This window comes from Miscanthus floridulus, chromosome 15, assembly GCF_019320115.1.
Source record: "Miscanthus floridulus cultivar M001 chromosome 15, ASM1932011v1, whole genome shotgun sequence".
Taxonomy (NCBI): domain Eukaryota; kingdom Viridiplantae; phylum Streptophyta; class Magnoliopsida; order Poales; family Poaceae; genus Miscanthus; species Miscanthus floridulus.
This window is the reverse complement of record NC_089594.1, coordinates 67,670,288-67,696,593: the sequence shown is the minus strand read 5'-3', so window position 1 is coordinate 67,696,593 and position 26,306 is coordinate 67,670,288. Positions and strand designations below refer to the sequence as shown.

The window sequence follows — 26,306 nt, the reverse complement described above, 5'->3', positions numbered from 1 at the left end:
AGTATGACCCCGAATCTTCCGCAAGGAGGTTGTGGAGAGATTCTGTGATGCTTTTGATAATCCCCATGAACTCATCATTCGCGGGGGATGGGATCATGCGCTGTGCCACAAGGTGGCTAATGGTCGCCGTGGTGTTACAGAGACCGAACAGAAGCGCCATCGAGGCGCTCTGTGCGGAGTGTTCCGGAGAGAGGGTGAGGCGGTGCGGGTCCTCCCTAGACGGCTGTGGTCCAAGGGAGACATCGGGCTGGCGCTCAAGCCTCCCATAGTTGAAGCTAACGGAGGGGAGAGACTAGACGGTGGCATGGGCCAGCGCCAACTCTCCTCCCAGTGTGACGGTGAAGTCTAGGTCACCGAAATGCACGTGTGCGCCTAGGACCCAGCTGATTGCGTGGTTAGCCATCCGATGCTAGATTTGGAATGCGAAAAGGCCCCTACCTAGCGCATTGACTGTCGGTGTTTCGAACAAACACCGGCTAGTAAATTTATAATTGTTGCACGTTAGGCCTGGATGGTGCACTAAAGGACACAAGGTTTATACTGGTTCAGGCTGAATGTCCCTACGTCTAGTCTACTACTGCTCGTGTTATTAGTACCGACCAAGGTTCGTAGTAGGGGGTACAAATGGTCGAGAGAGGGAAAGGTCCTAAGTCTTTGATGGAATGGTCGAAAGGACGCCAAGAGCTCGGTCGCTGCTTGGCTGTATGAGTGATGTGTTGTGTGTGTTGAACTGATCCATCAAGTGTCAGTCCCCTTAGTGGGGAGCCCTGCCCTCCCTTTTATAGACCAAGGGGGGAGCAGGGGTTACAGATGGGAGAAAAAGGAAAATGCTAAAGTATAGAAGGTCCTTTGAGGGAGCTGGGTCTTCCTTTTTCCTTATGCCTGCCTTGCTTAATATGGCAGACCGTGTTAGAGGTGGCGTGTTCGCTGATCCTCGTAGGCCATGTCCTGGCCTCATTTAGCAAGTGTGTGCATCCCATCCTATGTCGGCGGATGGTGCGGCATGCTAGAGAGCCGAGCTGTGACCCCTCGGGGAGTAATCGGGGAAGTGACCATACGTCCGTCACTATAGATGATGTGATTTCTATCTTGGACCATAGTGGCTGTCATATGCCTATGTTAGTATCCGTGCCCGAGGGCTGAAGGTAGCGCCTACAATACTATTCAGGCACTGTTATGTCAGAAAGGGCTTAAAGCGCCTGTCCCATCATATCCTGATGGTACCTTCCTGCAGGCATGCAGGGCATGGTCCTTGGTACTGCATTTGACTCGAATGTCCTGTCATACTTGTGCTTGTCATCATGAAGGAGCATGGTGCAATCGTCGAGCGAGGCGGAGCCCACCCTTGGACATCGAGCGAGGCGGAGCCAGCCCTTAGCCGTCGGGCGAGACGGAGACCAGCCCTTGGGGGTCGGGCAAGGTGGAGCCAGCCCCTAGCCATCGGGCGAGGCCGAACCAATCTTCCATCATTCGGGCAAGAAGCATAGTAGTGTTCTTGTCTAACTAGAAGCATCAATGTTCAATGGTTATTAGTCCCACCTCATTGGGTACCCCCGTACTAGGTCCCCAACAAACATGTTTTGAGAAAATACTTTGAGAGTTAGCATCGCTTGCAAAGGAGAGTTAGACTGCATGTGGATCGAATCAAGAATGAAAAACACAGCTAACGTAGGTGTTTGCCTCGTGGTGGTCACCGCCATGGGGCCGGCGGTGCACCGCCCTAGCCTGTCTAATGACCAGCTGGCAGATGTCGAGAGAAGCTGGTGCTAGGGCTGGCATCGCCACCCCTAGGGTGGTGCTAACCTGGACGTGGCCAAGATCAGCGAGTTGTAGGGCAGGCACCTGTGTGTCTGATGTACACCGCAAGGTGCACTGCCATAGGCATTGCCTCACTTATCCGGTGTGACCGCCTCTTTTCACCTAAGAGCACCGAAAGCGAAGGGGGCACCGCCATGGGTGCGGCAGTGCACCGACCCTTTTATCTAGAGACTCGGTTTTTGGGGGCTCGGTTGGGTGGTCACCGCCACCCCCATGGTGGTGCCACCTCCACCCTGTCCGATGCCCCAACGGCTAGTTTTTAGCCGTTGGAATTCGATCATTGGAGGGCACTACCACCTGTCTAGTGCCAGGCACCGTCATGTCCGGTAACCTCACAGAAACAGCTCCAAGGGGTACAATGGCTCTATTTGCTTGTGTGTCTATAAATAGAGGGTGTGGCCATCCTTGGCCACTCTCTTAGCACCTCTTACACTTGTGCACACTCTTTCAAAGCTGAACAACACACTCCACTCACTTGTTCACTTGATTTCATCATCTTGAGTGAGATTGAAGAGCCTCTAGTGCATTGCATTGAGTTGCATCATCTTGTGGCACTTGTTGGGTGATTTGGGCTGGTTGTGAGCTTGTTACTCTTGGTGTTTGTCGACACCTAGAAGGCCCGATGATTGGAGGATCATTGAGTGGAATTGGTGATTATCTCTGGCCTCGATCGGTTGCTTGTGAGGGGTCTTGTGCCTTCCCCGGTGGAGCACCAAAGGCAACTCTAGTAAATTGCTCGTGTCATTGAGCTACCTCACTTGTGGATAGGTTCTTGTGGTGCCATTTGTTGGCAAGGTTCGTGCAACACCTCTTAGCCATCGAACCACCAAGTGTTGGTCGACACAACGGGGACTAGCGTGGCGGCAAGCACGTGAACCTTGGGAGAAAAATCTTGTGTCACTTATCTCTTGGATTTCTCTCGGTGATTGATTGGTATTCATCTTGTGATTGGTTCATTCCTCGACGTGGTGATATAATCACCCTACTCACTCCTTTATATTCTTGCTAAATAGTTGTAGCAAGCTCTTTAGTGTAGCTAGTTTTGAGAGCTTGCTTTGTAGCTTAGTTTCATCTAGTGGAGCTCTTTAGTGTAGCCTTGTTGAGAGCTCTTAGTGAGTAGTGACTTAGCTCTTGTGCGTGCCTAGTGATTATAGCAACTAGAATTGTTGGGATAGGTGGCTTGCAACCCTTGTAGAGCTAGAGCAAAATTACATTACGCCATTTATCATACTAATCAATTGCTCTAGTGCTTTGTAGAGTTTTTAAATAGGCAATTCACCCCCCTCTAGCCATATTAGGACCATTTAGTGGGGCCGGCCGACTGCACCCTATTAGGTCTTGGGTTGGGTCGTGGTGGTTTGCCTTCTGGATACTTCTAGAGTTTTCCTATGTTGGTTTTATCATGGATAAATGTGCTTTACTCTGACGATTGGGTCCACCTTGAAAATTTTTCTGAATAAATCCTGCTGAAAACACAGATTCATCAAAACTCATGGAGTTTGTCAGTTTAAATCCTTGGACCTATGTTGGCGATCATATTGATGCATTTATACAAGTTATATTGACGGTTTATGATGAGTATTAGCGATCATCAACACGTGACAAAGTACCCACTAAAACCATATCTATGACTATTATAATAATGTAAATGATATCAAATTTAATATAACAAATAATATGCATCATTTCAAGCATTTAGAAGTTATCTCTATAGCCATTAATATTATATTAATTTTTATATACTTAATTTAATATTAATATTAATAATTATATTAATTTTATGTAGTTTAGTTTTGTATGAAATATTAATTTTTATATTATTAATAGTATATAAAAGTTATACTTAATTTAATATTAATATGAATAATTATATTAATTTTATGTACTTTAGTTTTTTTATGAAATTATTTTTTTTATATTTTAAATAATTTAATAATAATAAGTTTCATCGAGATATCTATTTTGTATCCATACCCAATAACATCAAAATATAATAAACATCATTACTCAAATTCGATTTCACCTAAATCCAGCCCTAACTCAAATCTACTAAGTCGATTTACGTTATTTTTTATGGAATTTAGACTAGTAAACGTGTCGGTATGTTGCAATGGAACCCTCCTGACCATCTGGAAGCGGTGGTGAAGACCGCCAGCGGTGGTGATTGGGAGTTACAAAGATCACCTAACGACGGACATGTCATATGGTCGTGAACTCTAAGGTGCTCAGGGGCTACCATCACACTAACGATCATAGAAGGCCGCTTCCCCATCACACAAAATAAACATTGCAGTAAAGAACATTTCATATTTCATGTAAGTAAAACATACATATTCTACAATAAAAATTTAGTAAATAAAATAAAATCCTACAAGACTATAGCTTCAGCAGGATGTGGATGACACTCCGTGGGGCCTTCTGCCAGGCTTGTAGTAAGGGCCCTTTCCTAGGAGGCGCTCGGTCCATTGTTTTAATTGAAAATATAGTTAGTTTCAATTCATTACAGGAACTACATAACTTAAAAAATTGAAAGAAGGTTGATCACAAAAGACATCATCACACAGAGTTATTTCTTCGGTACCTTCTCCTTGCGTGCTTCCTTGTCAGCCCTATTAGCCGCTAGGCACTGGTCTCTACGAGCCTTCACTGCCTCATTGTCGTCGCAGTCTCCAACTCCACCAAGCTCACGGTCACGGGCCATGACATCGTGCTTAGGATATACTTGGCCACAACACTATGCTCTGGCCCAGAGATCCCCTCGCCACTGTGAGAGTTCCCATTCACGTGCTATAGCAACTCGTGAAAACTCCAAGATGGCACTATCTTGCCATGACAAAAATGACACACAAAGGTGCCCTCGCCATGACCATGAAACCTGACACCTCCATTGGAGAGGCCGAGATGGATCTCGCTCTCCTTCACATCGAATTCACCCTTGTCTGAATGTCTGAATATGAGTTGTCACTCTCAAAGTCACTGTGGCCTGGCATGCTTGTGGGGGAAGTGGAAGAAAGAAAGAGAAAGATCAACTGCAAAATTTTGCTAAGTTCAGAGTGGAGAAAGCAACACACCGCACGCCCTTCTTATACATGTAGCACCCGGTTTTAAAGACAAAACCAGATACACACTATATGTGAGCCCAGGAAGTCAAATCTCACATATAGCCACAAATAAGGGTAATATCAAAATACAATACTTATTACATAACGTATTAGTAAAAGAAAAGTACCCTAAGAGTAAAGACAGCGGAAAGTTGACTCCGATCTTCTGGCAAAGACTCCAAATCCACAGGGACGACTGACTGGTTAACCACAAGCCTAACTCCTCCAAACCAGCAATCTGGTACCCATCCGGGATTTTTATCCAAAGTATAGAAAAATAAAGCAAGCGTAAGTACATGTCGTACTTAACAATTATATCATGGGGTTCATGAGGCTCAAAAGGGCTGACACTGGTTTACTACGATTAGCTTTAATAGGTCATCTTTTTAAACAATTGAGTATCAAAGAATTTATCATTCCCATAAACACATGATCAGGTAAACATGATTAATGTATAGCATAAACAATCAATTATTAGCATCATCATTATCCATTAGTGATCATCTCTATTCCATAAGGGTCCAAGGCCGCTCGTGACCATGAGCACGGCTGTTATAACAGTTTTATACTCTGCAGAGTTTGTACACATTCACTGTGAGTTGTGATTTACCCTTTCGCCCGAGGTAGCTATTCTCTTGACCCACTTCCAAGGAAGGTCGGCAGGGTTCACTATGAAGCCTTTCCAAAGATTTCGTCTAACAAGTTAGGGCCGCCAGGCGTATATGGCCCATCTCTAGGAGTGGCACGTGTGGGCATCGCAGCACGGTACACACTTCCCAGCAGCAAAGGAAACATACCCTGCGCCTAAAAGGTAACCACTAACAAGCTAGAAAAGATCCTCATACTGAGCTAAAGCCAGAGCCATATGGCCCTCACAGCTATACTGTAAGTCCCAGATCTTCGCTTACGGATAAGTCCTTAGGGAGAGGAATCTGAAGCATATAAACACTCCAGCCCCCTGATTCCATGTTACTAAAAAGTCATATTTTAATGTTTATTGCATATATCATTAGTCAAGTTACAAGATCATGGTTTCGATTAAGCACTAGCAAAAACTATCCAATGCAATATCCCAAAGGTTTCAAGGTGCAAGATATCAAATATCTAGGATATCCTTAATGGTGACAAGGGAGACACATGCAATATGAATTTAGTGATTAAATGTGAATAGATAACAAGGATAGTCCCATGCTATACTTGCCTTACACACCGATCCTTCGGTAAGCTTTATTCTTCACGTCCTTCTTCTTCTTCTGGATTACCACGTGTATCTCACCGACTGGATGTAATCATAGAACACCACACAAACATCCATACACATACATGCATAGCATACAATTGCATCTATATCAGAACAATACACCAATCATAGAAAAATAAGTAAAAGAGATTGAAACACGATTCTACGTATTGCTACGATCACACAATCGCGAGAGGCACGCTAATCGAAGCTACAGTTGAAAAGTTACAACTACCGAGAGATTTGCCTAATACGTGGAAAAGAAAGCTATAGACTTCATTTATGTTAACCATATGAATTCATATATAAAAGATATTTTATAAATAATATAGATTAAATTAAGTCAACTTTAGATTTAAATTATAAAACAAAAGTAAATCAAATCATATTTTATTTATAAAATCTAGTTGCATAATCTTTAATCAAGATATGCTTTAAACTATGATTTTTATGAAATAGTAATATAGTAAACATCATTACTAATGCGTAGATCACGTCGTTATGAAACAAACACAACTTGAACGGACTATTTCGGAGTTAAAACGAATAAGTTATGAGTTAAACAAGTTTTCATTTAGTTAAATAATAAATTAAATCTATCCATGAATTTGAAATATTGGAAACATGCCTAATAGTAGTATAAACATGTAGAAAACGTAAATACGATCCTAACACAATTTGAACGGGTCAAATCAGACTTAAAACGCAAAAGTTACGCATGAAATAAGATTCAGTGGCATTTCTGTAAATATTTGAACTCAATTTTGAATTTAAACAATTAAAATTCTGAATTTAAATGTATTTTGGACTGGGCATACTATTTCTGGAAACTACAGGGTCCTAACCGAATAAAAATAGGACTGAAAAACAATTCTTTTGAACTAATCTAGACTACGGGTTTATTTCCACTACTAACTTTTGACCCTTATACCACGCTTTTTTGTCGCAACGGCATGGTTTCATTGCAACAAGCGTTCTTATCACAACGATTTTCACTTTTGGTTGCGATAGATTAGTTTTTTGCCATGAAGATTGTTTTGTGGTCATAAGTGTGGAGATCGTTGCAAAAAGTAAGTGTTATCGCAACAAATTATTGAACGGTTGCAATAAGTGATTAATGTTGCCACGATTTGATTTGCGTTGCGGGCAAGTTTATTTTCGTTGCAATACTAAGGTGATATTGCAACTCTTTATTTTATGGTTGCAATAGCCCATCTATATCGCCACGAATATGTTCCGTTGTATATAATAGTCGCTTGCGTTGCAAAAAATTGGTACATATAGCAACGAAAAAAAATAGTTCGTTGCAATCACTAAGGTTGCAACGATTATGGTTTCGTTGTATGTAGCAGTTTCGTTCATTGCAAAAAGGTTATAATATAGCAACGAAAAATTACATTGTTGCAATACCTAAGCCTTTCCACTTTAATGGTTGCATAATTTTTTTTAAAAAAATGACAACAATATGGGTTTCGAACCTAAGACCTCTTGGTCTTGAAAGTAAGCTCCTACCACTAGGCTATGTCTATGTTTGTGTTAGTAATAGCGAAAGTACCCTATATTAATTAATGTTGACCAGTTATATTGGAAAAAGGATCTAATCTAATTTTACATATCACGTAGAGGTCGCGGCCTGTAGCTCCTGTCGCGGCTCCTTCTCTCCCGCGGCCTCTCTTCTTCCCCCACGCGCTGTCTCCTTGCGAAGAACGTGGTGGAGGCCCCCCTGATCCCTACAGCCAGCACCAGCAACTAGCGTGGTCAAGGCCTCTCTGAAGCCTTTGTCGTCGCGGCGCCCCTTCCCTATGGCCGTAGTCGTCACGGCTCTTGAATTCCCTGCAGCAACTACGGCATATTGGTGCCCTAGTTCCTTCCTGATCATCGACGAGATAAGGAGAGCGAGCACCGTCCAGTCCTTCCTCAGCATGCGAGAGGGGACGGAGCATTGAACCAGTTTCACCTCGCACCCTTTGTGGGGGATAGACCCCCGGGTACCACAAGATGGTACATGGGCCGCACCATCCGAGGTGGCCCGGCCCGTGAGATCAAGACATTGTAATAGTACCAAATATGATACTTTACTTGTAACCTTGTCCCTTCAGAGTATATAAGGAGGGGCAAGGGTCCCCTAGAGGACGGATCCATAGAGGTTAATCTGTATACATCTCAATACAATACACCAAAGACACAGGACGTAGGGTATTACGTCGATCAGACGGCCCGAACCTGTCTAAATCGCTGTCTCTGCGCCTTGTGTCACCATCTGGTTCCTGATTACACGCATCCTACCGATAATCTACCACCACGGGCACCCCCCTCGGTGGACTGCCGACCATATTTCGTCGACAGTGGCGTGCCAGGTAGGGGCCCCTTTAAGGGTTATGCGTGCTGATCCCTGGTGAACCAGATGGCGTAATTCAAGATCGACATCCTTCCACGGCAGCTCAGCTTCCTCGTGCCGATCCCCGCCGTTCTACACGGTCAACTCGTCGACAACATGAAGTCGACATCAACTCGCCGACTACATCGATCTAGATGCCTTTCATCATGAAGTTGGCCAATACCTCATCTAGATCGGTCCTACTCCGTTCAGCGCTGGATGCGGAGTGCCCGACCCCAAACGCGGCATCCGCACAGGATTCTGACTCCAGCAAGCCCAGCAACGAGCGCTACCGCTGTAGATTGCAGCAAGCTAGCAACATGAGGCTTTCCCTGGAGCAAGTCAACCAAGTCGCCGCGATCTACCCGAAGTCCGATCAGCAACGGACTCGTCAAATTCGGCACGCAATGATAGGCGATGCTGGCCATCTGCATGTCTGTATCAACACGAACAAGGATCCACAGTCGGACATGCAAGCCAACTACGAACAGCTAGGATACTTGCACGTGCATGTGCACGTATGTATCTATCGTGCATACATATACAGGAATACACTCCAAGCACGGCTAGCCGCTGAGCGAGCCATCAAGCAAGCCACGCCGAGCAGCGGAGCGAGCCGCTGAGCGAGCCACGCCGAGCTCCGACCACGTCGACCGCGACCACGTCGACCTCGTCCCGAGCAGCTCCGCCGAGCTCCGACCACGTCGACCAAAGACCACGCCAATCACGTCCCGAGCAGCTCCGCCGAGCTCCGACCACGTCGACCATGGACCACGTCGACCACGTCCTGAGCGGCTCCGCCGAGTTCCGACCACATCGATCACCAGACCACGTCGCAATAATGATCGCCGCGAAGATCGGCACTACGACAACCGCGATCATCGTCGTGACGACAAGTCAGAAAGCTCGAGGACCGGACAACTTCATCGCCGTCTTGATGGATTTTTAGCAAAAGCAACAGTTTGTCATGTAGATCACCACGTCGACGGTGCCCTGTCTCCGCGAGACGGCGAGATCCGATCTAAAGCGCAAGTATCGTAATTAGAGCACAAGTCGGACTACAACGCCGTCTCCATCTCCAACACAGCAGTCAAGGTTTTGTCGACCAAGACTTTCCTCTCATTACGAGCAAATAGGAAGCAAGCAGGGCCAATGCATATATGGATATATGCATGCATCGTATACGTGTATATGCATGTGAACGTCATGGCCATGCAAGCAAACAAGGAGCCACCGTGCTATGTTACAGAACCATGCAACCAAGGAAGCATATATGTGGTACAGGGCCGTGCATCAATGGAGTGCGTATACATGTATATGTCACCGTTTCTTGCATAGCATCTGATACTTCGTACAAGTCCAATATTAGATCGCTCTGTACAAACCATCGCATGGCAACAAGCCAGCGTGACGAAGGCGTGTCGTGGTCTATCAACAACGAACCAGGAGGCCTACGATCCAATCTGCAAGGCAATACGAGTTCATTATGGATAGTCATGATCTTTCAACTTGCATGCAAGCATGCACATACATGGGCCACATCCGCATATATAGAACACAAGCTAAGTCTTATTCCTTTCTTCAAATTAATATTGTATTACAAGTTTATATATCTCTGCGCATCTATATGTTGGTTTATGGTTATCCACAGCTGCGACTAGGCTCGCGCTTCTAGCCAATTGGTCAGTCCAAAGGCGATCTGACAAGCCATCAGCGAGCTGTCCGAGTCGACGAACAAGCCACGTCGAGCCAACCAAGCCATCTAGCGAGCCACGTCGAGCCAAGCGAGCCGCTGACCGAGCCGCATCGAACCATGAACAAGCCGTCCAAGCTGCGTTCATCTACTCGACCTCGTCCTGGGTTCATCGACCACACCACGGACCACGTCAACCGCGTCCCGAGCAGCTCCGCCGAGCTCCGACCATAGACCACGTCGACCACGTCCTGAGCGGCTCCGCCGAGCTCCGACCACCTCGACCACCAGACCACGTCGCAATGATGATCGCCGCGAAGAACGGCGCTACGACAATCGCGACCACGGTCATGACGACAGATCAAAAAGCTCGAGGACCGGACAACTTCATCGCCACCGATCAGATTTCTATCCAAAGATAAGTACACTTCTAATATTTATATTTAATATAATTTTCATTACGACGTTTCTCCACAACGTCCTTGTCATGATTATTCTTCAAATAACGTTTGTCCATGTATACCACCTTAAATATAGCATACATCTATACCTAATGCAAATCCTCGACCAGTCACGTTGACGCTCGAACGCCTCCAGAGACAGCCCTGTCTCCGGCTTCTCCCTACACGTGCATGAGCGTCTGCCCTCTGCGTTATGGGTGGTCGGCAGCGGCTCCTTAGCGACGCTTTGTTCTTCCTACACGTGCACGGGCTCCGCGCCCCGCGTTATGGTTCATGGGCTAGCTAGAGCTGGAGACTCAGCTACATACTAACTGGTCGGACGATTTATATTAAGTATAAACACAAACTTCGCATTAACACTGATGTTTACAAAGCACCAACTGCTTTATCACATCATGCTCATTTGCAAATGACTGCTGAGCGTCATACGCTATTTCTTCACCGCTGATTTTTCTCCATAATTTATTTTGTACATCATGTACTATCATTCTACGTATTTATATTGCAGGAATTTCGAAGTCTATTGTTATTCTAACTCAACCAGTCAAAACCGACCACCACTCCTTCCCGGGTTTTCGGAGCAGGCCCTGTCTCTGGTTCCTCCCAACGCGTGCATGGGATCTGCTCTCTACGCTACGGGTGATCGGCAGGTCCTCTCTGGTTTGACTTGTGTGCGTCTACGTGTGCACAGGCTACGCACCTCACACTCCGACCATAGGGCAAACCAGGGCCATACAAACCTTTCAGGATGACGTGTCGACTAAACTGGTACAACTAAACAGAATGCTAACATGTTCTCACTTAGTTACACCAACATGATATTCAAGCTTAAATATGTTTTCTACAAAACAAACAAGCTTATGCAGATATACAGTTACGTTATTACAAGCTTGCCTGAAAGGGTCCAAGTTTACAATAACACAACTAAATCTTCTTCCACAGCTATAGCCTATACTATTGGCTGGTCGGGTCACGCGGCACCTGCTGTTCGCCATGCCTGACATCGTGCTCAGGTCTCGGGGACTCTGGCATTGATCGAGCTGAAGAAGATGGCCCCGCCGATGCCTGGCTGGTCGAGACCGCAGGCTTCGCCGGTTGGCTTGAAGATGACGGCGCTCCCAGCTGACTCGTGGATGGTGTTCCTTATACAGGTGCTGTCGCACCTCCACACAGGTTAATATCGTCAATTATTTTCGCCGACAAGTCCAGCTGGGTCGTCCGTAGCTCCTCGGCCTTGTCTGGATCTACCTCCTTCGGGTATCCAGCCTCCGGGCGCATGAGGCATATGGTTTTTTGCCACACTTTTTATGCTCGGGGACTTCCTCGATCACTCTCCGACCATAGCTCGGGGACTTTGCATCTCAATTACGTGCGACTGGCGACTTACATACAGTTGGGATATTTTTTTCTCCGTTAGACCTTGCTACAAGGTGCATACCTCGCCTTCCAGCAAGCTCGGGGACTACAACAACCATCCGGCCACCTGCGACGGGACTTCGTCTCTCAAGCATCCAGCTCCGACTCGCCTGGATTTTGGCTGGGACCAACACCAGGAAGCAAGTCGGCGAGAAGCCAGGCGACCTCAGCTGCAGCAAATTTTATCAGATCCGATCTTAAAACTAGCGACGAGATCGGAATCTATCCCACGTGCATCTTGTGTTGGCGAATACGAAGTCAAAGCTTCAGCCACGGCATGCATCAACGACGAGACTTGAAAGCAGCTGCGTTGTGACATCACGTCATGATCTACACCACCATGCAAGCTAATTATAGCTTCCATGTATGTCAGACAAGCAAGCAAGGTCACGCTCGATCAGGAGCCCACGGCCGCGATGCTCTCGCTCTCGCTCAACACTACGCCTCCGTCGGGTCACCTGGCTGTGCAAGAGCGTGTGCAGCCCCATGGCAAGAAGGTCGTGTCCGAGACCTACAGCGCCATTGTCGACATGGTAGCCCGGCTCAGGATTGCCGCAGGTGCACGGGATCGCGTGATAGAGAGAGAGCCGGACTCTATCGAATAAGATCTGATCAGCAAGCAAGCAAATTATGCGGGGCTTAAGTCACCATGACGTGAACATGATCCAAGCAATCTATCCAAAAGTGATCGACGTATTAATATTGGTTTCTGCATATACGTGCTTACGCAGGCACTGGTAACACCTGCAAAAATCCTTGTGATTTGTTTCTAACATGGGATCGACTATGTGGATACGCCTACGACTCCGCGCACCTTTTCGACTGCGTCAAGCCGCTCGAGCCGCCGAGCGAGCCGCAGAAGGACGACGTCTCCCGGACTACTTACTCCGACTACTCGACGCGTCGCAATGATCACCACCGTCATGATGACAACTCTCCAACCATAGCTCGGGGACTTCACTGCTCGCCCCTCAACCTTGTGCTCGGGGACTCGCCAGACCACTCCGTGCTCTGGGACCCTCGGGGACTCGCCAGACCACTCCGTGCTCTGGGACTTCTGGCCAGACCACTCCGTGCTTGGGGACTGCCTCGATCACTCTCCGACCATGGCTCGGGGACTTCGTCGCTCGCTCCTCGACCTGTGCTCGGGGACTGTCTCGATCACTCTCCGACCACAGCTTTGGGACTTCGTCGCTCGTTTCTTGACCTACGCACGGGGACTGCCCAGACCACTCTCCGACCACGGCTCGGGGACTTTGCGTCTCGGCTACATGCGACTCGCAACTCGCATACAGTTGGAGATATTTTTCGCACTTAGACCTTGCTACAAGGCTCATACCTCGCCTTCCAGCAAGGTCGAGGACTACATCGGTACGATACACCTGCCAGTGCATCTCGTATCGCCTGTACGACGATTGGATTCTCAATTTAACTGGGAATTCTTTTTAGACCCTGGCACCACGTGACTACGTCACCTACTACCAGGCTCGGGGACTAAGTGGGCACACTTCACCTTGCGGTGAATGTGTTTGTTTTTTGACCTCTACGCCTCTGATGATCAAGGACGCTACGCTTCAGGACGCACTTACATTTCTTTTCAGAAATACAAGTGGGCACACTTCCCAGGACGGAAATCTTTTTCTTTCTTCTTAAGAGCACCATACATTCTTCGGACAACCTCCTTCTCCGGTGACAACGGTGGTCGGAGATGTCAAGAACTCAAGCCTCACTGTTCGGAGAAGGTTGAAATGGCGTGTCGCATCAGAATACATGGCGCTCGGGGACTAGCTGTGGGGGATAGACCCCCGGGTACCACAAGATGGTACATGGGCCGCACCATCCGAGGTGGCCCGGCCCATGAGATCAAGACATTGTAATAGTACCAAATATGATACTTTACTTGTAACCTTGTCCCTTCAGAGTATATAAGGAGGGGCAAGGGTCCCCTAGAGGACGGATCCATAGAGGTTAATCTGTATACATCTCAATACAATACACCAAAGACACAGGACGTAGGGTATTACGTCGATCAGACGGCCCGAACCTGTCTAAATCGCTGTCTCTGCGCCTTGTGTCACCATCTGGTTCCTGATTACACGCATCCTACCGATAATCTACCACCACGGGCACCCCCCTCGGTGGACTGCCGACCATATTTCGTCGACACCCTTCATCATCCACGAGAGAGACGATCAGCGGCCGGCCAGCGATCATCGACGTGAAAAAGAGAATCACGTATGCTTGCATTATTGCTCAATTTTTTCTCTACATATTACTGTTAAGTTTGGTACTTGACTAGATCAAATTACTCACTGACATTCCATTCTTAGCCAATGGTACTCTATTTATGCTGAGGTCTAGCTGTTTCGTTTTTGGCTTGGTCTAGCAGTGTTGATTAGTTATTGTGACTTAATGTGTAATACTCCAATCTGAGTTTCGGTTCATCACATTTATTTTAAGGAGATAATCATTTGTTTCCATTACCTACTGTTCTGAGCATGGATGGAGAAAATAGCAAAACACACTGGGTAGCTGTTGTCACAATGGACAGTGCTAAGCTTCTGAATATTGCTCGAGATATACTAGTATATAAAGTTTGATAAAAATGCTCTTTGGATGCATTAAAGTTTATTAAATTATAGTTAAAGTAAAGGACCCTTTTTTAAGCTTGGCTCAAAAAATTGATAGATTTTTAATTTTTTATCTCTGATAAATAAAGTTTATAATAATGTCATGATCCCTTCAATTTAACGTGCTACAGGAAATCATTGTGATATTTCAAAGATATAATTAATGGCACATGATGATGATCGGAGTTGGATGCTGTTGCCTCGGTCATCAGTTGAGTGGCAAGCAGGTCTGGACAAATTTATTGATACTATTTTCGAAGGCACCTATGCATTAGAAACTGCACCATGTCCATGTTCAAGGTATTGTGGAGCCGTGTACAAAAGAAAATCCGAGGTTCAAATGGACTTGCTAACTAAAGGGTTTGATGAGAACTTTGTCAAAGAGAAAGGTAACGCTGGCATATTTTTTAATGATAATAGGGATCTGAATGTAGGCCCACCAGATGATGCATCATCCGCCAACAAAGTTTATCACAGACATCTCCCAGTATATACTAATCTTAAAACATGGTACAAAAGACTTAGTCAAGCTCCATTCTTGATCTTCCTTAGTAATGTTCCTTATGCATATATCCAAAGTTAATTTATGCTATAGATGAGAGTGTATATACTTGGGTGTACAAAAGACTTAGTAAATAAGGAATGACTTAGGAATCTTTTGCTCTTAACTAATCTCCTGCCTAGCCATACTACATTTATGAGTATCTATTTCTATCTCTAGATTACTATCAATGCCTTACACTTATCATTTATTTATCATTTGACTTACCCCTGCTATAGCATGAGAGTTAATGATCTTGTCATAAGTATACATATTTGACAATCTCTATGCCAACCCCAGAGCTCCTCCCTGTGGATAAAATATAAATAACGATACCTGGTATACTTCCGGGTGAAATGCTACAGTGGTATATTATCTGTGCACTTGTGGATTACTTAATACCTGGTAAACCACTATGTGAAAAAAGTTTATCACAGACATCTCCCAGTATATACTAATCTTAAAACATGGCTTAGTGAAGCAAAGGTCTCACCTGCAGTTGTGCAGCAATCTTCCCCTTACCAATCTTTAGATCATTCCTCACGACCAACACCTACAACCAAAGAAACAACAAACATAACAATTTTGGCCTATAAGAACTTAAGAAGTATGATGGTTGATGAAAATTCTTTATTCAATCTGTAAGGAAGCTTACAATAATGATTTTCGGCATAATACAATTGGAGGAGCAATGGCAGCAAATATGAAAAAGCCGATGTGGAGCGGTGTAGAACCAAAGATACACAAAGTAATTAGACCTGGTCATAGGATTTCAATGTCAAGAATGCAGAAGTTATGCCTTGATCTAGAAATCACCAGGTATAACAAAGGAAAAAACATCCAAAGCTGAAACCACTGTCAGTTCTGTTAAACATGTTGGCAGATAATTAGTACAAACCCACTAGTACTGCCAGAAAACATAAAGCACAAGGTCTATCAAGTCATTTAAAGCTAACAAATCTATCAGGTCGATGTAGAGCTAGGCATACAAATTTAAGCAATATAGGTGATAATGATGTACTAATAATCAACCTCCATATATACAAACAAAATATTACATTTTTCTGACTACACAATCTGTAATACATGAATTTAGACATGTTCCAAAGGAAAGGCCACTTAATACACGAATTTAATATACAACATGAGAATGATGTACCAATTCAATACATGTTTCAAAAGAAAGGCCATTTAATACACGAATTTATTATCCAAACCAGAGCTACACAAGCTGTAATTTCACCTTACATGTTAAATGTTTTTCTGACTACAGCACAAATAAGCTAAACAATTTTCCCTCATCTCAAACTACAGCACAAACAAAAAGCAAAAGATTAAGAAGGGAACTACAACACAAAGAAAAGGCTATAGAGCAAACCTTCTATTAACAGAAGCATCAGAAGCACTATCTCTGATCCTAGAAGTACAGAAACAGAGAACAGATATCAGAGCAAACCTCAGTACAAAGCAAATACATTGAGATGATAATGTGGCTTTATTTTGCAGAAACTAGACAGCTCCAACTCAATATCATCGACATGGGTATGAGAAACTGAAATTCTTAGCTAAGTGTTACTGATCTAAATTCATTTACAGGCAACACATGTAATAGGCATTTTTATCCTGTTCAACGAGCATAAGCAGAGTATGAAGTATTAGATACAGTAACCAAGCAAGTTCATCAGGTTCTTACGGTTCACTCTGGACAGAACAGATACCTGAAACAGGAGTGGTTAATGTTCAGTAAGATGAGACACACACAGTGAAAAACTAGTTGACTTGACTGTAGCTTTGCACATTGCATAATAACCTTGTTCTTAAATTGCTCCTCAGACCTGTCAGTCCAATCTTTGGCAATTTCTTGTAGTTAAAGAATTAATATTTTGGACACATGTTGGCAATTTCTTGTATCTTTTTTAAATATAAATCTAAATGCTAATAATAGTTGTCATGGTCTGCAATTCAACAAACGTCCAAGATAAAATGTGTGAGGTTATTTTTCTACTTTTTTCTAAAACTCTTGCAGCTTCCTTAGTTAAATCACACTCAGCGACAATTAGTTTTGTCAATGGACCGTGTAGGAGGCAACTTAAGTCATACGATTCAGCATTAATCCCATCCCATAGGCCACAGCTGGGTGTTCGAGTCACTAAACGCTCATAATAAAATAATAAAGAAATCCTTCACCATGAGGAAGTTAACTGCTACGAAACAAATCCATACACGCACGAAGAAAACAAAGGGCCAAGAAAGGGGAGAGGCGCTCACCTGCCACTGGAGCTGCAGGTACCGCACCAACGGCCAAGACACGCGGGCGGCGCCACTGATGCCATTGGTCCCGCCGCAGGACACAGCGATGCCCCCTTCTAGCCCGCAGACCTGCAATCAGAGACCACAAGCTCAAGCACGACCACTCTCACCTGTGCACCGTGGCCCCCTTCTAGCCCGCAGCCATGGAACAAGCCGATGCTGACGCCGGGCCGTTGCCGTCGCCAATGGGAAAGAGGCGCCGCCAGGCCGGATCTGCTGCTACCGAGGAAAAGGGCCGCCGCCGAGCGCGCGCCTGTACCGGATCCGCCCGCTCGTTGACTCGAATCGCCGGCCCCGTACAACGCTAACACTTACCGGCGAGAGCGCCTTGGAGCACGAGCGCTCGTCGTCGCCTCGCGGGGTGTTGAACAGGGTTGATGCCCCTCGCGATTGCTGCAGCTGCGGCGCGATCGAGAGCAATGGCAACGAGCCGGCGGCGCGATGGAGGACCGACCCTTGTATTCTTGCTGCGATTTGGCTTTGCTTCGCGCTGGTGCTCCCATCCCGCACGCGCCCTTTTTTTTTTCCCACGGCCAGATTTTTGCCGCCAAATGTTGCCGCGCTCGCGAGAGGCCAAATCCTCGCGCTTCGCACGTCACTAGTAGACACAACATTTTTCATGAAATTAATCTAATTTTATACATGCTTTATCTAAGAATTTATAATATTAAGTGCTTATCTATTTTGGTAAATTCACATACATGTATAACACTTAAATAGTTAAATGCATTTATATATCACTTAAGCATATTATATGTCTTATAAGTCTTATCTATTTTGGTAAATTCACGTACATATATATGACACTTGAACTTGTAAATTCACTTAAAAATATACATGATATTTGTTAAGCCCACCTAAACATAAACGATGCTTGAACCTATGTATTATATTGACTTCATATATGACACTTAAACTAGAAAGGTTAACTTAAACATACATGATACTTAAAATTATTACTAGGACCGAGATACATGTGTCACATAAATGTTTAAGTTACATTCCCTGCCCGTGAAGCAAGAGACTGAGAGCCACCTATGACATGGAGGACTAAGAGCCACCTAGTGACATGGTGACGAAGCAAGAGACAAACTCTAGTGGTTGTGTGGTGACTTTGATCGAAGGGTTGTGAGGGGCTCTTGTGCTCATCCCACGGGAGGCTCACGAAGAGTAACTTTAATTTGAATCATGAAAAGGTTCTTGGTGATCCACCGGCTTCACTCCAGCGCCCACATCATAGTGGTTGCACTATTCACCTCCCGTCTAGCCATTCACAGATTCTTTCAAGGTTTCAAAAATTTGGGAAATAGTTCACTATTTTCTATAGTTTGAATGAATTTCTCCATGCCAAATGAAACAAATTCTAAATCGAAGTGTGCGTTTCCCTAGTTACATTGAATAAATCACATAAAAATATATTGGGTTTATATGGTCCATTCAATCGTTTGTGGTGGAGATAGATGAAAGAAATCAATTGATGTGCATGGATAATTCAACCCTTTTATCTTTGGATTACCACAAAATTTAATAATACCTAAGAGCATCTCCAAGAGTGGATTATTAGAAACTCTTGGAGATGGCATTCTTTATTCCTTCCAATATTTTTTTAGGAGTTGTAATACTGGTATAAGAAATCTAAAAATTTACATGGAATCATATTTTGGCTGTATATGCTTGCCATAAAAATTGCAAATAACTTTAATAAAAGGAGCCTATAAATCATTCACAAAATAAATACACCTAAAACATAAGTCGCTGTAACTCAAGTCATACTTTGAAGTTTGCACATCTCACATGAAACTTGAACTCATATGTACCTCAAATTTTGACAAAACCTTATGTTTATCACAAGTTACGGAAATAAGAGGTTCCGGAAATTTTGGAAATAGTCCACTATTTTCTATAATTTCAATGAATTTTTACGTGTCAATTGAAATAAATTGTAAATTAAACTATGTGTACCCCTAATAAAATTGAAAATCTTACATAAAAATATATTTGGGCTCACATGAACTATGTACCCCGTAATTCGAAAAACGAATTGTGTATATGCAAAAGCACCGGCCCACCGAAAACTCACGAAAAAACAGCAAAAATCTAAAAAGGCAATGCCTAAAAGACCTAGATTATATGGTCTGTATTATTTTTATATGTGTCAGTGTGGAGCAAACTCGCAGAAAATTCAAACACCCAAACTTATAAAATTCAACCAGCCAGGCGCGGTGGCCCAAAACCACAACGAGCGGGCACGTCAAGCACCAGAAGATGGCCCAAATAAAAGCATGTCATCGCGATCTACAACTTTGGTTTTGATAATTTCTTTATCAGAGTTTGTTCAAACAATTTAAAAGATTGAATTTCAAAATATTTAAACTCCAAACAGAATAGGGTTACTTAACTAGTTGCTTGAAGAAGGAAAAAAATAATTCCCAACATCCACAATAAAAAATTGTACAGAATTACAAAATTCCAATCGAAATACATCCCACTGGCACCGAGAACCCGCGCCAAATGAGCCCAAAATTACGATTCCCGCGTGTCAGGTCCATGTCATACCACCGCCTTATAATAACCCTAAAATACCTCCAACCGATTCACTTTCTCGCCCTGCGCTCCCCCGCTCCTGGCGGCGGCTCGCCCAGTCCGTCATCCACCATCCGCATTGTCTCCAGCAACCACCTCCCCTTGAGTGCCGCGGGTTGGTCGCCGCCTGTGCACTCGCGGAGCCTCGTGCCTGCCCGCCGCCCGTCGCCCGGCCGCCGGCCGCCCCCACCGCGTCTGCGCGGAAGGCGCCCCGCCGCCGGCGGACTAAGCACGCGCGGATCGAGCCTCGTTCCTGCCACTGCCCGTTGCTCGGCCACCGGTCGCCCCCACTGCGGCCTCCGCTCGGCAGGCGCCCCGAGCTCCTCCCGTCCTCCTCCGCTCAACCACAGCGCCCGGCAAGCCCCCAGACTCCTCCGTTCGAGAGGCGACCCCAGCTCGCCTCCCCGTCCGGCGACTTAGGCTCCCCCCACGCCTCCTCCCCACGAACTTCGCACCAGGTCGGCCTTGGACTCCTTCGCACTGCCACTAGCTCGCGCAGACCCTCTGCTTCTCAGGTTTGCCACCGATCTCCAGTTCGGCGTGGTTGAGGATGGTCTGCAGGCTGCAGATCTCAGATTCGTAGGTTTGCCCCAATCTCCTTCCATTGTTCTAGATTATTTCAATTTAAAACGATTCTCTACATGATGTTGCTCTTAACAGCATTGTTATTTATCGTGGTTGATGCATATTCCAGTACTGGACCATATCACCAATTTTTATTTTCTATTTGTATACGTCGATGTTGTAAGCGTCAAATTTATGTGAGTTTAATCTTTTGTTCTATGGAACAAAATTATTTTTCATTTGGTCTTTGCTTAAGTACTATCATTTTGGCCTCACCGTCATTTATCAAATTATTTCATATGACATATTAATGCGCTGACAGTTTTATGCAGCCAGTAACTTGAAAAGGCTGTCTGAGCCAAGGAACTTCTCATCAGGACAGGTCACAGTGGCAGCATAACCCATTTGGACAGGGCATCAAGCTTTCCCCTGATCCTTGATTTGAACACAGATCGTTTAATTCATAGGAATACAGATTGAATCAAATCAATTGTCAGTGCCTGATTGTGATTTGGTCAGATGACCCTTCTCGTGAGTCATCATCGCTGTATGCTATGAACTTGCTTTACTCTTGGGTCATAGTGTTGCTTCAGCTAGTAATTTTTTCTTTTACCTTGAAGTAAAAGTTTAGTTTCAAAATTTTAATCTTATTTTAGACGATTATTTCCTTAAGTTTGTGTGCAGTCTTAAAATTAAAATTAGCTAGCCTCTTTCATATATATGAAAATAGCTTCTTCCATCAACTAAAAATAGGAGAGTTCATGCTTTTATCTTGCCCGCATGTCTTATCAGTCGTACTTTTTCAGTGAAGGAACAATGTTTTTCTCTCACAACAAATCAGCGAACAATACTTTTCAGCTTGTCTTTTCAGCGAAGTGAATAGGGTTATATTGGTTCTGAAACTTTGAGGTAATAAAATAAGATAGGTTTAAGTTGTTATTATCATTTATCATATTTGTGTGTTACTTGAATGTAGTATGCCAATAAGCACCCTCTCATGCAGAGGCTGGGGGCGGTTGTCCGACTATTCATGAAGCAAGCATGGCTAATAGCCAGTACTCGTTATTCAGAGTTCAAAATGACTTTGATTGTTCTCTAATTAGTAGTTGCAACTCAATGCATGCTGGTCCTCTACTTTATTGGATACATAGATATATCAAACAGCTCAAATTGCAATGTTTGAACTTATTGAATTAGATGAAGCACAATTTTTTGTTACTCAGATATAGAAACAGCTCGATTTAAAATGTCAGAACTGATTACTCAAATGCTTGTCCTTTTGTGCTTGTACAGATAGATGCTCTATGCTACCTCCCCTACTTGTATTTGTTTTTCACACAGTCGCTTCTTCGGACACACCAGGCATAAAGGAAACTTGTAGCGGTCTACAATAGCAAACTTTGAGGAGCTGAAAAAGGTAAAAGAAAATTCTTGTTGATCTTTCTGTGCGCATGCATTCGACCTTTTTATACCTTTTCCAATGTGTGTGTATATATATATTCTGTCACATAATCCTTTGCAAGAACTGAAATGGATTGGCGTGCCATCAACATAATATGTTTAGTTAGAAATTCATGGGTTGGATTGGTTCATAGCAGCTGATGAATAAAACAAGAAATTAGAAAAAGAAGATGGTAATAACTACAATATGTTATCAGACAACCTTGTGCACAGTTCTTATAATGTCAAAATGTCTTTTTGTGCTGTATTTCATCATTAATGATTTGTATGCGGCTCCCAGCGGGAGGTGCTGTTCATTGAGTACTTGCTGTAGTACTAGGCTTTGTAATTTTTAGTTCTACTTTTGCTTAATTAAATTGACAACACTCATTCCATTTTGCTTAATTCTACTTTTGCTTAATTACAACCATATTCTATCCAAATCTTCATATTTGTGCAAAAATTAGTAAACTTAATATTGTTCTAATATCCCAATCATATTCTTTTGGCAGTAGGTGGACAAGGCTTCAGTGGGAGGCTCATAATCAAGCGAGGACATAGCCGAGGAGATGACATGTTGGGCTGCTAGGAATTTCTCAAGTGCTGCATAGATGTTAGGAAGTTTGTAAAAAGTTGTCAAATAATGTGTTAATTGTACACTCGTTTATGATTTTAGCTACTATTTCATGGGTTTGGCAACATATTGAATAATTAATAATAATTAATATATGTGGGTGCAATTGCTTTTGATATGGTTTATTGATTTGCAATGATGATTTATTAAACCAAAATTAAATGTTACTAGCGTTGCAATAAAAGCTATACCTACGAGCCGTGATGTGTGGCAATATGTTGTATGGCAACAGACTTATTTACGTTTCAAATAATACTATTGCCACGATATGACTATTGTTGCAATAACAATTAATCTTCTGCAATGAATAAAATTGCGTGGCAAATTCTACTGTTGCAACGGCACCGAGGTCATGGCAATAATGAACGGTATATCGCAACGAATAAAATTGCGTGGCAAATGATACTGTTGCAACGGCAACGCGGCCGTGGCAATAATGAACGGTATCTTGCAATGGATAAATTTGCGTGGCAAATGATACTATTGCCACGCCAAGACAAGCGTGGCAATAATGTGTACTCTCTCGCAACAATTACATTTGCATGGCAAATGATTTACTTGCCACGGCACAACGGTCGTGGCAACAACACCTTAAGCAACAAAATTATAGCGTGGCAACAAAAATCTATTGCCACACTATCGCTCGTTGTATTTACCACCTCTCGCTACGAAGACGAACGTGGCAAGTGCTCGTATTGCCACACCAATGAATGTTGCGATAACGTCCTATTGCAATGCTTGGCAACGTTGCAAGAAAAGCTAACTCTTGCAACGCCAAACTAGCAACGGTTGCAAGTTCTTATTGCAACGTGACTTTTTGCAACCATTGCCAACAAACGCGATTTCGTGGTATGAACTACCTTTTGCAGCAAAATTGGGCCTATTGCAACGTTATCTTGTCGTTGCGCAAGGGTTAGAAGTTTGTAGTGTTCTAAAAACTGTAGGGGCTTTTCTGCAAGATGCGCGTGGCTTTGACTGCGGTTGACTGTGGCTGCTGACTGGATGACACGCGGCGGCTAGGGACTGGTGCGGTGCACCACGTGGCGGTGGACCAGCGCTGACGCAGGCAAGGTGCGCCGGGTCCATGATTCGCTGTGGACCGAACTGTTATATTTTAATCAAGGCCGTCCACGCCAGATCTAACGGTGCTGGCGCGATGGGGGCAGCGGGTCACCGAGGAAGATAGACACGACGGCGGCGCCATGAATGGTGGTGTCGGGTGCTTGTGCTACGGCGTCCTAGTGCGCTAAACAACGAATGGATGGCATGGGAAGGCGGAGGAGCTCACCGTGAGTCCAACGGTGGTGGTCGCGGCATCTGAGAGGCTTCGATGGGGCGGGTCACCGTCGGCGGCGGTGGCTGGAGAGAGAGAGGGCGCGGGTGAACGGAATCCGAGAAAAACAAAACCAAAACGCAAATTGGGAGTTACCAATGGGCGCGGGGGAGTACGGCGGTGCTTCGGGTGGCTTCGGCGACAAGGATAGTGCTCGGGGAGGGGGAGTTCGCCGGCGGCAGTGGCAAGCTTCGATCGCGACCGAAAAAAGGGAGAGATGGAGGGGGGTCCGGCTGGAGCTTTATAGGCGGGTGGCTGCAGCGTAGAAGGAAGGGGAGCGAGGCGCGCGGGCGAGATGGGGCGCTTGCGTTGCATACGGGTGCTTTCCATGTGGCGCGGTGGACCGGCGACTTGCCATCCGTGGCGCGCCATTGACGGGGCAAGGAAAGGTAGGGGGCGCGGGGAAGAAGGAAAGGGAAGGGAACAAGGGCGCTGACAAGTGGGGATGGCGGGGCAGCGAGAGGGGAAAGGGGCGTGACGCGTGCGGCGCTGTGGGCACGGGTGGCTGACGTGCGGGGCCAGCTGCGCAGCGAGAGAGAGAAGGGAGAGAGCGGCGGGCGCTGAAGGCCGAAGCAGAGCAGGGTGCGGGGCTGGGCCACGGTGCTAAAGGTCGAGCAGGCCGAGCGCTTGCACGAGGCAGGCCATAGGCGCGCGGTGATTGGCTGAAGCGAGCGGGCTGCCTAGCTGGGCCGTTGCGGAGCAAGCCAGGCGCGCGCGCGAACTGGGCTGCCAAGCAGAGCAAGCCGAGCGGGCCACGCAGGAAGGCCGTGCGCGGAAGAAGGGAAAGAGGGGGAGTGCGGCTGGGTTGGCCAGCAGGCCAGCAGAGCAGGCTGAGCGGGCCATGCGAAGCAGGCCGAAAGGAGGGAAAGGGAGGGGCAGCTGGGCCGAGGCCGGGAAGAGGAGGGAGGAAGAGGGCCGGCCAATTCCTGGGCTGGGCTTAAAAATGAAGAATAGAATATTTTTTCAAATAAAAATCCTTTTCTATTTCTAAATTCTATTTCTTTTCTTAATTCAAAACCATTTCAATTATGAACCAAATCAAGCATAAATATGATTTCAATATACTTCCTAATTCCAACATAGATGAACCAATTTTTGGTAAGTTTCCAAAAAAGACTTTTTAAGTTCTTACATTTTCCAATTCCTTTTCTTTTTCTAATCTTCCAATTCTAAGCTAAATTCAAATCCAATTCGAGTATGGTTTCAAAAATACTTTCCCATTCAATAAAAATGGACAATTCTATTAGGCTTTCCAAGATAAACTTTACAACTTTAAAAATACTTTTCTTTTCTAATTTTCTTTTCTTTCTTTTCTTTTATTTCAAAGCCATTTTCAAACTCTTTTCAAAAACTTTCCAATTTACTTTGGAGTTTTGGATCAACACCATCCATCACAATAAATAAGATGCAATAGCATGTATGCTCACACATGTTACTACCTTATGATGAATTTTAAATTAATGAAAAATTTTATTTCCTATATTTCATGTGCACAAAATTCATAAATAAATCATTTTAACTCTATTTCAAAAGAGGCAATTTTTAGGGTGTTACAATTCTACCCCCATTAAGATGAATCTCGTCCTCGAGATTCGAAAGACGTCGACTAAGAGATGGGAATACTCCGTCCTTGGATTCTTCTTTACTTTCTCGTGCAGTTCCATCGTCTTGATAAAGATCCACTTTACTTTGCCTACCTGTTGCCCTTACTCCAAGTAACTTGCCTAACTAATTCCAAAACTTTGATAGGTGCCTTGAACAACTCTCTGGTAACCCTAATCACTAGACTATGATTCTCTTTTCTCACATGTTCACCATCCAACAAAGCTTCCTTATCTTCTTGGTCCAAAAGAGAATCTACCACTAATCTGCAAGACATTAATGATCCTAGTGATGTTGCTCGAACTGGGAATACAACTCTTAATCCTTGGTGTTACTCGAACCTTCTTAGCACAATTCTCCGTTGCTAAGGGCATCGACCATGACTTCGCTTCTTGAAGTGATTGCACTTTTCCGAGTCACAATTAATCTCATTCCAACGAGGTTATCACAAGCTCAAGACTAACATGGTGAAGGTATCCTATATATTCTTGTGATCCTCCTAGATATTACTTTTACCTTCAAGAAGATGGTACTTCCATGCATCGCAATGGATAACTCCAGAT

General features: G+C 44.7%; 1 long non-coding RNA gene across 2 annotated transcripts; it reads left to right on the top strand.

Moving 5' to 3' along the window:
* Positions 1–20,600: 20,600 nt before the first annotated feature.
* On the top strand, positions 20,601–22,924 carry LOC136509667 (uncharacterized). Of its 2 annotated transcripts, none has more exons than XR_010772421.1 (3): positions 20,601–20,753; positions 21,067–22,151; positions 22,687–22,924. It is a non-coding gene; the product is annotated as an uncharacterized lncRNA (long non-coding RNA). The 2 variants fall into 2 exon arrangements; XR_010772420.1 differs by having other exon boundaries at positions 21,057–22,151.
* Positions 22,925–26,306: the final 3,382 nt, after the last annotated feature.